The sequence below is a fragment of the Rhinatrema bivittatum genome, chromosome 8, assembly GCF_901001135.1.
Source record: "Rhinatrema bivittatum chromosome 8, aRhiBiv1.1, whole genome shotgun sequence".
Taxonomy (NCBI): Eukaryota; Metazoa; Chordata; class Amphibia; order Gymnophiona; family Rhinatrematidae; genus Rhinatrema; species Rhinatrema bivittatum.
The window spans coordinates 197896898-197910667 of NC_042622.1; the positions used below are offsets into that span (position 1 = coordinate 197896898).

General features: G+C 43.9%; 1 long non-coding RNA gene across 2 annotated transcripts in view; it reads right to left on the reverse strand.

Moving 5' to 3' along the window:
• Positions 1–3604: 3604 nt before the first annotated feature.
• The window catches only part of LOC115097558, a 40878-nt gene continuing 30712 nt past the window's right edge, over positions 3605–13770 (reverse strand). The window contains exons 1-3 of one of the 2 annotated variants that reach the window (XR_003858305.1): positions 13542–13604; positions 6253–6430; positions 3605–3914 (exon numbers count right to left, since the gene is read on the reverse strand). This is a non-coding gene — a long non-coding RNA (uncharacterized LOC115097558). Of the gene's footprint in view, positions 3915–6252; positions 6431–13541; positions 13605–13770 lie in introns of those variants that run through there. The other variant, XR_003858306.1, reaches the window with a different exon arrangement.

Genomic DNA, 13770 nt, shown 5'->3' on the forward strand with positions numbered 1-13770 from the left:
GGGGAGATGATTCCCCTGGCCCTTTTACCTAACATTCACCCATCTCCCACTTCCCCAGTGCACAGATGCTGGGGAAACATGGGAGACAGGTGGTAGAGTTCTTGAGCGTGTGGCTGGGATGCCAGATTCCTAGAAATATCACCAGTGATACTATCGCCACTCCTCTGGGAACGAGGATGTTTGAAGGTTGAGGGAGCTGGCCAGACAGGGACATTTTTTGCTGGTGCCGCCTTACAATTTTGCTCCATGCTTGGCCTCAGGCCCTGCCTAATTGTAGAATCGCGCGGTTCGGGACTAGGAAATTTCTTTATGCTTATAAGTTTTAAGGTGTGTGTGTGTGTGTGCGTGCATATATATTAGAGATGTGAATCGTGTGATCGATCGTCTTAATGATTGATTTCGGCTGGGGGGGAGGGAATCGGATCATCGCGGTTTTGTTTTTTTAAATATCGTGTAAATCGTAAATCGGGGGAGGGCGGGAAAACCGGCACACTAAAACATCCCTAAAACCCACCCCGACCCTTTAAAATAAATCCCCCACCCTCCCAAACCCTCCCGAACCCCCCCAAAATGCCTTAAATTACCTGGGGTCCAGAGGGGGGGTCCCGGTGTGATCTTTTACTCTCGGGCCTCCGGTGCGTTGTAGAAATGGCGCCGGTGCCATTTTGTTTTTTGTCCCCCGATGTCAGGAGCGTAGGAGATCGCTCCCGGACCCCTGCTGGACTTTTGGCAAGTCTTGTGGGGGTCAGGAGGCCCCCCCAAGCTGGCCAAAAGTCCCTGGGGGTCCAGCGGGGGTCCGGGAACGATCTACGCTCTTGACGTCAGGGGACAAAAAACAAAATGATGCCGGCGCTACCTTTGCCCTGTCATATGACAGGGCAAAGGTAGCGCCGGCGCCATTTCTACAACGCACCGGAGGCCCGAGAGTAAAAGATCACACCGGGACACACACCCCCCCCCCCAATGGACCCCAGGTAATTTAAGGCATTTTGGGAGGGGTTTGGGAGGGTGGGGGATTTATTTTAAAGGGTCGGGGTGGGTTTTAGGGTTGTTTTAGTGTGCCGGTTTTCCCGCTCTCCCCCTTCCCCCGATTTACGATTTTTGACGATAAATCGGGGGAATTCCTATTAAATATCGCCTCTAATGATTTTTGATGATTTAAAATATATCGGACGATATTTTAAATCGTCAAAAAACGATTCACATCTCATATATATATATGTAAATTATATAGTGTGTGTAATTGGGTATGGAGAAAAATCCCCTGGGCCAATGTTTTCCCACAATCTACCCCTGCCTCCGCCCCACCCCTTTTCTTTTTAAAACTTCCGAGATGTGCACGCTGCAGTATTTACGCACGTATCCGGGTGGCTTTTAAAATCCATTCGGTGTGTGCGAGCCCAACTTATTCGGGCATCCCCTAATTAATGCATGCGTCAGACTTTTAAAATTCACCTTAACAGTAGCGTGTAGTATGCACACTTAGTTTGCAAAAAGCCTGTAGTACACGCGCACAGTATCGTGCATATATGTTAAAGGGGGCATAGGAGACGGTTTAGGAGCTGTCCGAGGTGGGGTTCGCGCCTAGTTCGCATTTCATAAGCGGTATACACACATAACATTGCCGATTTATCCGCACGATTTTACACTTGCTAACTGAGTCGCGGAAGGGAAATTTCACTTGGGTTTTGTCTGCTGTCTTTGGGTGGGAGGTCAGGGTTGCGTGATGGTGGGGGTCAGAGCGAAGTGCTGGAAGGTTTAGGTGGATTGATGGAAGTCTGGGTGAACTGGTGAAGGTGTTGGCAGACCCCTGATTACAAAGTACGCGCACAAGGAAGCATTTTCCTGAGCGGAGAATGAGTTTATTATAATAAATCCCTACCTCCGCGCTCAAATTGCAGTACACGTGTAACGGTTATTTTGCCTGTCTCGTATATGCATGTACTTTTCTAAAACGTGTAGAAAGTGTGCATTTTCCTACCTTACTGAAACGTGCGTGCATTCTTTCGGGGTAGAGCTAGGCGGTATCTTATAAACTACGTGGCTGCCACCTCTTCCCCGCACCCACTTCTGTGTGCATCTGTGCCCTGCACCCTGTTGCAAATTGCATACTCCCTCTGTCCATGTTTAGAGTAAATGACAGCTTTTCTGAAAAACAGCATTTTTTTTCTGCCAAATGATGTTGTTTACTCTTGCAGAAAAAACTGGAGCCCTCTTCCCTTGGGCAATGGGAAGATCACATCCACCTCAGGAACGGTGAGTTCTCTGTTAGGTGTGCAGATGTCTTAGACCGCGTATGCTTCAATCACATTTTCTCTTTATTGAAAATGATTTATTACAATTCAAAAAAAGAGTTTGGAAATAGAGACACTATTAGCATATACATAAACCCGCAAAAACATAAGGAGGTAAAAAAATATATATATTATCCCCTGGAATGTTCTAATCATCCCAGCCACACAGAGAGGAGAGGGAAGGCAAGCATGCTAATGCACTATCAGCACTCAATTAGGGATCTAAGCAATGATAAAAAAAAAAAAAAGAAGAAAAACAGAGATAAAAACACTGCTTCAACGAGTGCAATCTATCTGTCTATCATCCTATCTATCTATCATAAGATACGAGCAGAGCAATTTTCAAAAGCCATTTAGCTGGCCTTATTCAGGCAAGAGCACTTGTGTGGGGATCACCAGTGTACGTCATTTTACCTGCGTTTGGAGTGGGCATTCCCAAGGGGGTGTTTGGATTTGGGGAGTGGGGGGGGGGGGGGGAAACATGATTCTTAGAGTTCATTTTCAAAGCTGTGCACATTATTTCCAATGGAAGAAATTCCCACAGGGTCCGATGTCTGGGTGTACTTTTCCCCCCAAGGGCAGTTCAGAAAAGGAAAACCTGTGGGTGAAACAAAGTGCCTGTGGGCAATTTGTATCTGCGCGGGCAGTTTTTAACAGTTACCCCTACCGCTCAGACATTGACTCTTGACATATCTGGAGAAAGAAACCGTTTGCATTTATTTTGCACTGCCTGGCAAAACATCAGGAAAAGACTCCCCCCACTTTACGGCCAAGAAACAATTCATCCCTATGACAAAAGCAAAGTTTTAAAGTCCGGTCTCGGTCTGCTTCCAACAGATATGAGGAAATGAAAGTGGCTTTTGTCATCTCCTGGGTGGGTGATGATTCCATTTCCGCTGCTTATATCCAGACTGTCCACAGACTGCACGCTTACAAGGGATTCCCCACTGTTTTTCCTTCTTTTTTTCCCCATGGGACAATAAACAAAACAAAGCCACTGTTTTGCCCATTGTCTCAGGTACCCACTTGGACTGTAAGCTCACTGGGGCAAGGACTGTGCAGAAGAAAATAATTGCTCTGCTGCCTTCCTCAGCCCCTCCCCTCCTTCCATTCCCTGCATGGCTTCCGGAAGAGGAGGGGCTGGAGCGGTAAACAGCGAGTTCTCAGGCATGGTGATGGGGTGGCACCTTCACAGTCTGGCACCAGAGACAACTCTTACATTGCCTATACCTAATTCTGGGAACATCTCTTCCTAAACTGACGAAAAGTGAAGGCTCATGCATACTTCTACTCACCTGGAGCAGGACGGTTTTCAACCAGGGCAATTTACTTGGATAACTACTTGGTTACCCTGAAAAAAAAATTGGCTTCCCTAGATTTCTTTGGAGGCTTTCGGTTTTGTTTTTTTTCCAGAGAGAAATGTCAGGCCTTTTTCTTTAAAAAATGACTTTTCCCATTCTTTGCCCTGGAAATAATCTTTATTAAATGAGGCCTGGCCTCTCTGACTCAAGTAGTACAAACTCCTTGTATGTTGGTTATTTTAGTTTCAAGCTCATCTGACTCCTTGAAATTATTCCATGAAGGGTCTCTTCTGGATACAGCAGGGCTGCCAATTTTGAGCTGGAAAACAGCAAGAAATGCGAACAGAAGAAAGAGTGAGAACTGAACAGGAAAGGGAAAAGACAATGAAGAAAACCAAAAGGCACACCAAAGGCTAAAAAATATTCCGTTTCTTTAAAAAGTAGCTTAATAACAGGTGGGGGAGGGGGGCAATATTCAAATGGTCTGCCCTACTAAGTTTGGGATTTAGCTAGACAAACCTCAGGCTTTTAAAATTCCCTCGCTCTGATCGCCTCTACGTTTTCCACCTAAGTAGTTAGCTGGATTAAACTTATCCGGATAACTTGGAGATAGCCCAGGGCCTTCCCAAGCAAAGTTCTGTTAGCTGGATTAGTTATCTGTCTAATTTATCCAGCTAACTTCAGGACTTCCAGAGAGGGTTTTCAGCAGAGCGCTTAATCAGTAGTGCTCTGCTGAGAATCCCAGACAGGTATCCAGCAAACCTTTTCTAGATAACTTATCTGCTCCCCATGCTGCTGAATATTGGGCTCTGAGATTTTACATTTCAAAAAAAGGTAATTTGTGTGTATAGTTTAAAACTGTATGCAAGCCTTCCTGGACCCTTCAGACACACATTAGACGACAAACCAGCTCATGAGCAACGGAACTTCGATCCCCCTCTAAATACTACACAAGCATCAGCACTTTCATAATAGCCCAACTAGCACTAGCACGGATTTTTAGGTCTTAGTTTTTTTTTTTTTTTTAATTTCTTTATTGAGGTTTTATTGTAACAACTTACAAAGGAACAAAACTGTTTCCAAGACTAACATCATGTTCTAACATCGTCCCCATCCCCCCCCCCTCCAGGACCCGTCCCCCCTACCCTCTTAAGCCTTTCTTTCCAGCTGTTTAAGCTTCCAAGTTTTGCAGTCCTTGTTAAATGTAACTTTGTTTCTCCTGATTATAATAAGTTGTTTATGTTTACTGTTTTTATGTCCCTGTTCGATGTAAACCGACCTGATAAGGTATTTAACCTTGAAGGTCGGTATAGAAAAATGCTAAATAAATAAATAAATAAATAAATAAATATTTCGTAGAATAGCTACAAATTCTTCTTAATGCAGTGTCCGTTGCGACATGTAAATATACATGTAAATACAAGTTTTGGCAGCAGTGCTTCCATTCTTTCTATTGGCACACATACACCCTTACAGGAAACTTTCAAACAACTCTGCCTGGCCCATATATGCGCGCTGTGTGGAGCTCTATTACAGTATTTTATAACCCGCACATCAGGAATGCTCACATCAGGTAGGCGCAGATTATAAAGCACGCATATGTCTAACCCCCAGCATAGGCGTGTATGTCTGTTCTGCGTGAGTACCTGCAATGCACTGAAAGAGCGCGCTTCCTCTACCTATTTTATAAACATGGAGCTCAACCTTCAAAAGTGCAGACGAGGCAGCAAAGGCAAGCGTAAGTATGTCATACTAGTGCCTTTATAAACTGTGTGGCTACTGCTGCAGTTTGTAAAACACCACACATTTCTGCTCTGAAACTACGTGCGTATATTTCAGTATGCTCGTATATTTGTAGTGCAGGAAAACACATACTTTCTCTCCCCTTCTTATAAAACAGCATGCGTATAATTTATGCACACAAGTAATTATAATAATGCACACGTAATAACCCAGAATTAAATGTGGAGGCAGGTACTTTATAAAGTAGGCACTTGCTCTGCTTCTGAAAATACTTATTGGTGCACATACGTGGATGTGCCGATAGTTCCCCATGACCCTTCAGCACTTTACCGTGAACTCCCAGACCTCCTGCTCAAAAAACTACAGACCAAAGACAAGTGCAGTTTCAATTGTGCAAGCCAATTAACAGATGTAAAAGTGCACAGATAAATTTGGTAATGTGTGCACATGTACTTCTTACCAAATAAATAAATAAATAAATAGTCCCTTGCGCGCTTATTTCCGAACTCCATTCTGGAACACTCCTACCGTCCCTAAACCAGCCTTTGTGTCCATGTTAACATTTCGGCGTGACGCTGCAAGTACATGCGTACCATCAAGGTTTATAAAATAGCGTATACACGCGTACATGCCACTTATATGCGTATATGCTCATTTTATGCATGCAGTCATCATGTATCTTTGAAAATGTCCCCCCTTTAATGTTCCCAAAATGTGTGTATGCTCGAGGCACTGGCCTGATTTGTGCCCGAGCCTTTTTGTTAACCAGTGTGGCGGAAATGGCCACTCAGAAAGTCCGGTGGTCTTGATGCCCAAGTTAGACCCAAGCTCCTCGCCTTGTGAGATTTAACTCGGAGCAGAGCATTTTTCTGAGCAACAGCAATGAACAACAATAACCCACCAAAAGTGATTACCATTCTATAAGCTGGTTTTTGCAGTCAGCTCTGATCTCTTTTCATAGAAGCAATGTGAGAATAATCCAGCGAAGATGCTGTGTGTGAGCTTCTGAGCCTACAGAAGCGCCTTCTTCAGATGTAGTCTTGAAAGCTCATGTCATCATCATCTGTGGATAATATGTCTGTTTATATGCATCTTTTAGGTAAAAAAAAAAGAGAGACATTAGTTTTCTTTTGTATGTGCACAATAGACCAGCTGTGCACCTGTTTGGATGTACCCCAAAACGGGACGACGGCTCACTCTGCAGAATATTTCATGAAACCAGCTGTTAAACAAAAGCACTAAAACAATTGTGTAAGCATTTCTTTTGAAAGAAATGTCACGTCAATCACAGCTCTGTGCATGGCAGTTCTCAGCCCCTGTAGACAGACACGTGCTGTTGAGCAGTCAGCATTCTTGCAAGAGAGAAGAAAGGATAAGAGAGGTCTGCTCCAGTGTGTAAGGAACTCAAGAGATTTTTTTATCGGCGACGTAGCTAAGATACTGCCAGACCTCTCTAGAGCACAGGGGCTCTCACATTCCCTGATCGTGCAATTAGATTATCTGGACAGGACTTTCTAATGGATTGAGTCTCTCTAACCCTCCCCCCAGCCCCCCCCCCCCCCCCTTCAGGCAATTTATCCTTTTGTAAACTTGGGTGCCCTTTAATCTGACAGAGGTAGTGCCAGCCGCTCTGTGCTACTAATACACCATTACACTGTAAAAGTAGCAATCAATAAATGGTTCCAGCCATTGAAATAGCATGACTGGAAAAAACGCGCCGGGCACTTTGGGGGAAAGACGTCAAGCTGTAGACAGGGAAATTAAAAAAAAAAAAAAAATGCAGGCGCTTGAGAATTCAAGAGCACTAACAGCATCACGGAGACAAGAAATTAAAACAAAAGCAAAACCAAATATAGTAGGGGGTCCATATTCAGCTGCTGAGTGGCTAGATAAGTTAGCTGGATACAGCTAATGGGGATATTTAGCTGGATAGGTATATCTGTCTAACTTTAGACTTGCCTGCAGAGTGGCCAGGGCTAGCCAGCTGACTCCACTCCTCGCTGGATCGCCTACCACCTGCCCCAGGATCACCCTCAACACTCCAACATATCTGGCTAAATTCTAACCGGATAAAGAGTTATAGCCAGCTAGAATTTAGCCAGATAAGTTGCCAGATATCTTAGCTAAGCCATTTAGGCCTAGATTTATCAAAATTGCGGTAAGTATCACATGCAATAGCAAAAGGGGTGTGGTTTATGTAAATCTGAGAGAGAGAGAGAGAGCAAGCACCTAGCGATGCTGTCATTTCCCTAGATAGGTATTTGTATCCCTATGGGAGGCCCACCTAGTAACTCGAGGTGAGGTTTAGGTATTAGTGTAGGGGGTTAAGGGCCACTTTGACATTCTAAGTGAGACGTATGAACAGAACACTGCACTCTTGTAATGATTTGATGTCCTTCAGAGTGAGGAAACGCACCCAAAAATGAGATTTGTACAATGTTCTCTCAACCTAGCTTGATGGACTCTCTACCTGGGTAGGTGGAGAGAACATTGTACAAATCTCATTTTTGGGTGCGTTTCCTCACTCTGAAGGACATCAAATCATTACAAGAGTGCACTGTTCTGTTCGTACGTCTCACATTGAATGTCAAAGTGGCCCTTAACCCCCTACACTAATACCTAAACCTCACCTCGAGTTACTAGGTGGGCCTCCCATAGGGACAGAGATGACATTATGGCTAGGTTCTCTTAATAGTGCGAGGAAAACACATGTCCAAACCCCCCCCCCCCCCAAACTAATAGCGCCCGCTATATGCAAATGCATGTTAATGAGACTATTAGTTATTCCCACGCCATACAGAAAGTAAAATGTGCAGCTTTTACTCTCAGAAATTAACACCTACCCAAAGGCAGGTGTTAATTTCAGCCAGCATCGGGGAAGTGTACAGAAAAGCAGAAAAAAACTGCTTTTCTGTACATCCTCCGACTTAATATCATAGCGATATTAAGTCGGAGGCCACAAAAATAAAAAAATCGTAAAAAAAAATTGAAATAAAAAATCAGCTCGCGGGTTGGAAGACTGACGTTCAATTTTGCCAGCGTCCATTTTCCGAACCCATGGCTGTCAGCAGGTTCAACAATTAATTATCGGCTGTCAAACCCGCTGACAGCCGCCGCATCTGTCAATAAGGAGGCGCTAGGGACGCGCTAGTGTCACTAGCGCCTCCTTATTACCACAGGCCCTCATTTGAATACAAAATCATGCCCCCAGGAGAGTGGCCTGGGCGCGCGTCGGAAGAGCGGGCACTCGCCTCGGAGCGCCGGCTCTCCAGCGCATTTTACTGTATCGGCCCGTAAGGAAGTAACATAACTATGGGGATGACCCTTTTTAAGCACTGGCCATTTTTGCTTGCTCCTTTGGCTTTCAGCTCCATTTTTACCAGCTCCTCCTGGACTATAGTATCCTCTGCTTTCCTTTGCAACTATGCAAGGTTTTTCCAAAATCTAGTGGTAAGATATGCAAGTGCTTTTGTAGACGAGTAACTTCTAGGAGATGCTGAAAGGCGGAACTACTTGGATCGTTTCTTTTTCAAAATTCGCTAACAGTTACACGGGTGTAGTGGTACCTGTGGCTCATAGAATGCCTGGGGCTAGATTAACCTTTTCAGTGGGGGCAGATTTCCACCTCAACAGATCTATCCTGCTAGCTCCTTAGCTGACTAGATCTGTTGGAAAATTGCATTCAACACAGCTCCCCTCTCCCCGGTCATTCTGTGGCGAGTGCGAGCTCATTTTTCCAAGGGGAACCTCCTCAGAGGTGTAATCCCTTTGGCCGGCCTGCAGATGGCAGGTGCAAAGAACCCGAGGCGCAAAGCGCTTGCCGGAAATGCCACTCGGAAATGTGATTGTGCAGTCTCCATGTGTCATTGCGTCTCCCCTGGTTTAACTCTTACCCCCCCCCCCCCCACCCCCCTTTCGTTTTGGACTGGGTAAAAGTATGCACAAATGTACTTTTTTCCCCACATGGGAGGGGGTGAGGGACAATAATAATCAGCCTGCATTTTTATGAAGATAAACACAGAGTTTACCCATGTAAAATCTTCTGATTATTTTCACATAAAGGACAAAGAGGGCAGATGATTACAAACAGCCAGCACTATGTTTTGAGTGCTGTAGCCAGCTAACAAACAGATATCATTCCCCCCTTCGTTGATAATATAATATAATTAGGGGTTTTTTTATGGTGTTTTCCACTGTGCTGTATATTGAAGACAGTTTCATATGACTTAAATGAGAACAGCCAAGTTTAAAAAGAAAAAATGTAACACACCATAAAGCGGATATAGATCGTGAATACTGATAATCGATCAGGAAGCATAATTATTATACAATTTACAGAATCATAAATATACAAGGGAGTAGATGGCTATGGAACTGGTAGGAATTATATGTAATCATTGATTTAATCATTTCCACAGAAACTGGATAAATCTGTTAAATTCTCCATTGATTTTCTTTCATCCTACAAAAGTTAACATCAGAAGCCTACTTGATAAACATGGTTTTCATGGAGCAGGTTCACAGCTGCTTATATTACCACCCTTACTGGCATTTATAACTACTACTATTACTACTTATCACTTCCATAGCACTACTAGGTGTATGCGCTGCTGTACAGATGCACATAAGACTAAGAGGTGGTCCCTGGTCCGACTCCTTAGAGCTTAAAACGCAGTCAAAGCACACAGACAAGACAAATAAGAGACTTCAGGAAACATGTTTAAAATCAATACGACTATGATCAGGGAGAGCCAGAGATCTAAAAGCAACCTCCAAAAGCTGGGATTTATTTTTAGATGGGACTTGAACATGGCCAGTAAGGGGGCATGACACAGACACACCAGTTCAGCAAAGCTGTTCCAGTCCTACAATGCAGCAAGGTAGAAAGCGTGGCGTGCATAGAAGGGCCACAGGCTAGAGCAGCTTGCCCGATGAATGGAGTTTGTGCAGAGGGGTGTAGGGGGAAGTAAGAGCGGAGAGGTACAAAGGGGCTAAAGAGTGAATGCACTTGAAATTGTGTCAGGGAAGCTTGGACTCTATGCAGAAATGGATGGGGAGCCAGGAGGCTGATTTGAGAAAAGGGGGGATTGTAGAATAATATTAGGCGCAGCCAGCAGATATTAACTAACTTTTATTAAGTACCTCAGCATCCACCTAGATGGGAGCTGCAGCATCATTAATGATAAAAGTTGGGAACAAGAGAGAACTCAAACATCCCACACAACTACAGCATCCATGCTGCGCCATACGTAACACTCCTCAGTGATGTAATTGTCCAGTTTCAGGGGCTGCCTAAGATTGCCCTGAGGACTCTGCAGGTGGTTGTAAAGACTGTACATCAGTCGCATGGTCCTTACTCAGTGGTGGCTCTGGGAGGGTGCTCATGTCTGGAGCTGAAGGAGGAGTCAGCGCCTCTGGAAATGACTATGCGCTCAGCATTAGGAACTTTCATAACCTCACTCCAGTGTTTGAGGACACGCGGCCTTTCAGATCCGTCCAGAACTGGGCTGGATGGGCAAAGGGCAGAGTAAGAAGGCTGACAGAAGTTTTAGGGACACCTCTTGCAATAAAATTCAATGGACATTTTTAGCTGTTTGCCTTTTCCTTTTTTTTTATCTGTCTACTACAATACGCTTGCTTGATTCTGTTGTTTTTATATCTCATGTATTTTGAACTAGTCATTCTGTAGCCATTGTATGAGCACTTAATGTGGTGTTTTTCTCTGTTGATACACGCTAGGAGTGTTTTCTATGATCTAGCAGGTTAAAAATCAAAATAATGAATAAAATAATTAAATATCTACCTTAGAAGTTAGAACAACCTCCTTACATCAGCTCAGACAATCTACTGCCCTATAACACAATCTGAGAAACCTGCAAAAGGAAATGATGTTATGAACAGAATAATTAAGAAGAAATAAGACAGAGAAATCACTTAGCTCAGTTTCACAGGTGAGCTTTTAGGATTAACAAGGATGTCAGTGGTGCTGACCTAAACTATTTTATTATTGTAGGGTGTGTTCCTTCTGCTCCCCCCCCCCCCCCCCCCCGGCCAATCTTGTAGACTTTCAGTTTTGCTGATATCATCTGGAATTTTACAAAAGACAATTAAAGATTGTCTGAGCCATTCGCTATCCATTTGACCATAAATGTTAAATCCATGATAAAGGTATGTGTTGTTGCTGCCTTAACAACTATTCTTTTAAAATTTACTATGAAGAAATGCACTATACTGGAAAAAGCTTCTTTTCCTAGTAAAAGAAGGAAGAAAGGTCTGTCAAATAATACCTTCATGGGATCTCTACCACTAACCATAGGTTAACCCCCTGCTACTTCAGTCTCAGCAATCAATGCACAGGCCTCGCCTGCACATGTGCCCTTTCTCCTGGCAACCTCCCACCTGCCAACTAGGTTACCTCTTGCCTCTGGGCAAGTACCCTGCCACAGGCTATTCCCTGAGGATTTCTGGGTCATTGCACCCTCACAACAACCTGCGGTCACAGAGTTCTCAGGAAAGGTATTCATAGACCATTTACTAAAAATACTGGGATCCGATAACAACTCACTTGCTTGGGTTACCAATCAGTCATAAAGCACAGTGCTAATAAATTAAAAAGTTTACTATTAAAAAGGATATACAGTGAACCAAACGAAGGATTAAAAATTGCAAGCAACAAACAGGGAAAAAGAAAAATGCATTAGAAATAGCATAAAAAATGCACATGGAATGTGAAAATATTTAACATTTATAAATGTAATATTATTTTACTTATGGAAATTTCTATACATTATTATACTAATATTTTTTATATTTTTTTTAAATATGTTAATTTCTTAAGCCAGTTTGGACAGACATGATATATAAATCTAAATAAATAAATACATTTATTTATTTGGATTTACCTCATGCCTTTTCATTGGTAGCTCAAGGAAAGTTACATTAAGGTACAGGAGGTATTTCCTTGTCCATAGAGGGTTTATAATCTAACAGGTGAATTTTATAAGCTCAGCCTGCACCAAAATTGGGAGATACATGAACAAATTGGGCTCACGCGTGCTGACCAAATTTTAAAAGCTACCCAGATGCACGTGTGTCTCACGCTGTTCACACATCTCAAAAGTTTTCTGAAAGGGGCGTGGGCGTGATCTTGGTGGGACAGGGTGTGGCCAAGGGATGTGCACATAAATACTTGTGCACCTGGGCACATGCCCATATCCCCTTCCGCATAAGTTTACTACTGCTAGGGACAAGGTGTAAGTTAAAAAATAAAAAGAAAGAGCCATTTCTCAGAGGTTTAAAGGGCCTGGGGTAACTGGGGGGAGTGTAGACTATCAAACCAGGGCGGTTTGGAGGACCTAGCTGTTAACTGGGGCAAGCTGGTGGACAAACTGGTGAAACTGGCAATAGAGTGGATGCGCGCCTTTTTTAAAATTCCCCGACTTATGCGGTAGAAGCAGGATTTACGCATATCGGCGCGCACCCACTTAAAATTGAGTGCACATATACACAGAGTCAGCCTATTTTATAACATACGCGCGTATACATGGGTGAGTTATAAAATGGCCGCCTAGCTGGGCATGCGCCCATGCACATGCACTAAAGAGCACCCGCAGACCGGTTTGAAAGTCACCGGCCCTCTTTTTTTTTTTTTTCCTCACGGTCACAAAATGAGAGAAAACCCTTAGTAAACAAGACCCTAAGAAAGTAATTTACCAACCCTCGCCAGGCATTTACCAGGTGATAAATACTTTGTGGTCCCAATAAACCACGGTAATTTAAATATTATGCATTATTATACCCCTAAAACGCTAGCATGGTAATGAGCTGCTTTGCAAATGCATGCACAGTACTGAGCAATTTCATGTTAATAAAATAACGCGGCTTACCTGAAGAATCGCAAGCCATGTTATTTTCATGAATGTTAGTTACAACTCAGGAGTTATAACTTATTTCCCCCCCCCCCCCCCCCTGGAGTTATGAATTAAAAGGGCTATTTGGCCTGGATGAATTCCCTGCCACAAAGTATCTCAAAGATGCGCGCCCCCCCCCCCCCCCCCAGTTCAAGCCCCTCACCTCCCCTTAAGGCAGCCGAAAAATAAACTTTAAATTCCTGGAAGTAGCAGTGCTGGCTGTGCCCACAAAGCCTGCTGTGGAAGCCGACCCATGCACCCCCAGCCCACCCTCCCAAATTCCCTGGCCTTACCACATTTGCTCTGGTAGTCTAGGCCCAGAGCACCTCCTTGGCTCCAGACCCAGGGCTGTTCCAGCCGGGCGATATCTTGCCTTTGCCTGGCTTGTGGTGAGGCTTATTTAGAAAGATGGGAGGGGTTTGGGGGTGGGGCCTGAGTTGCTCCTTCTGAAGGTTTAAGTTCATTTTTTGAAGTTTGGCTACCTGGGTGTAGGTTGGGACAGGGGGTTTTGCCAGACCCCCA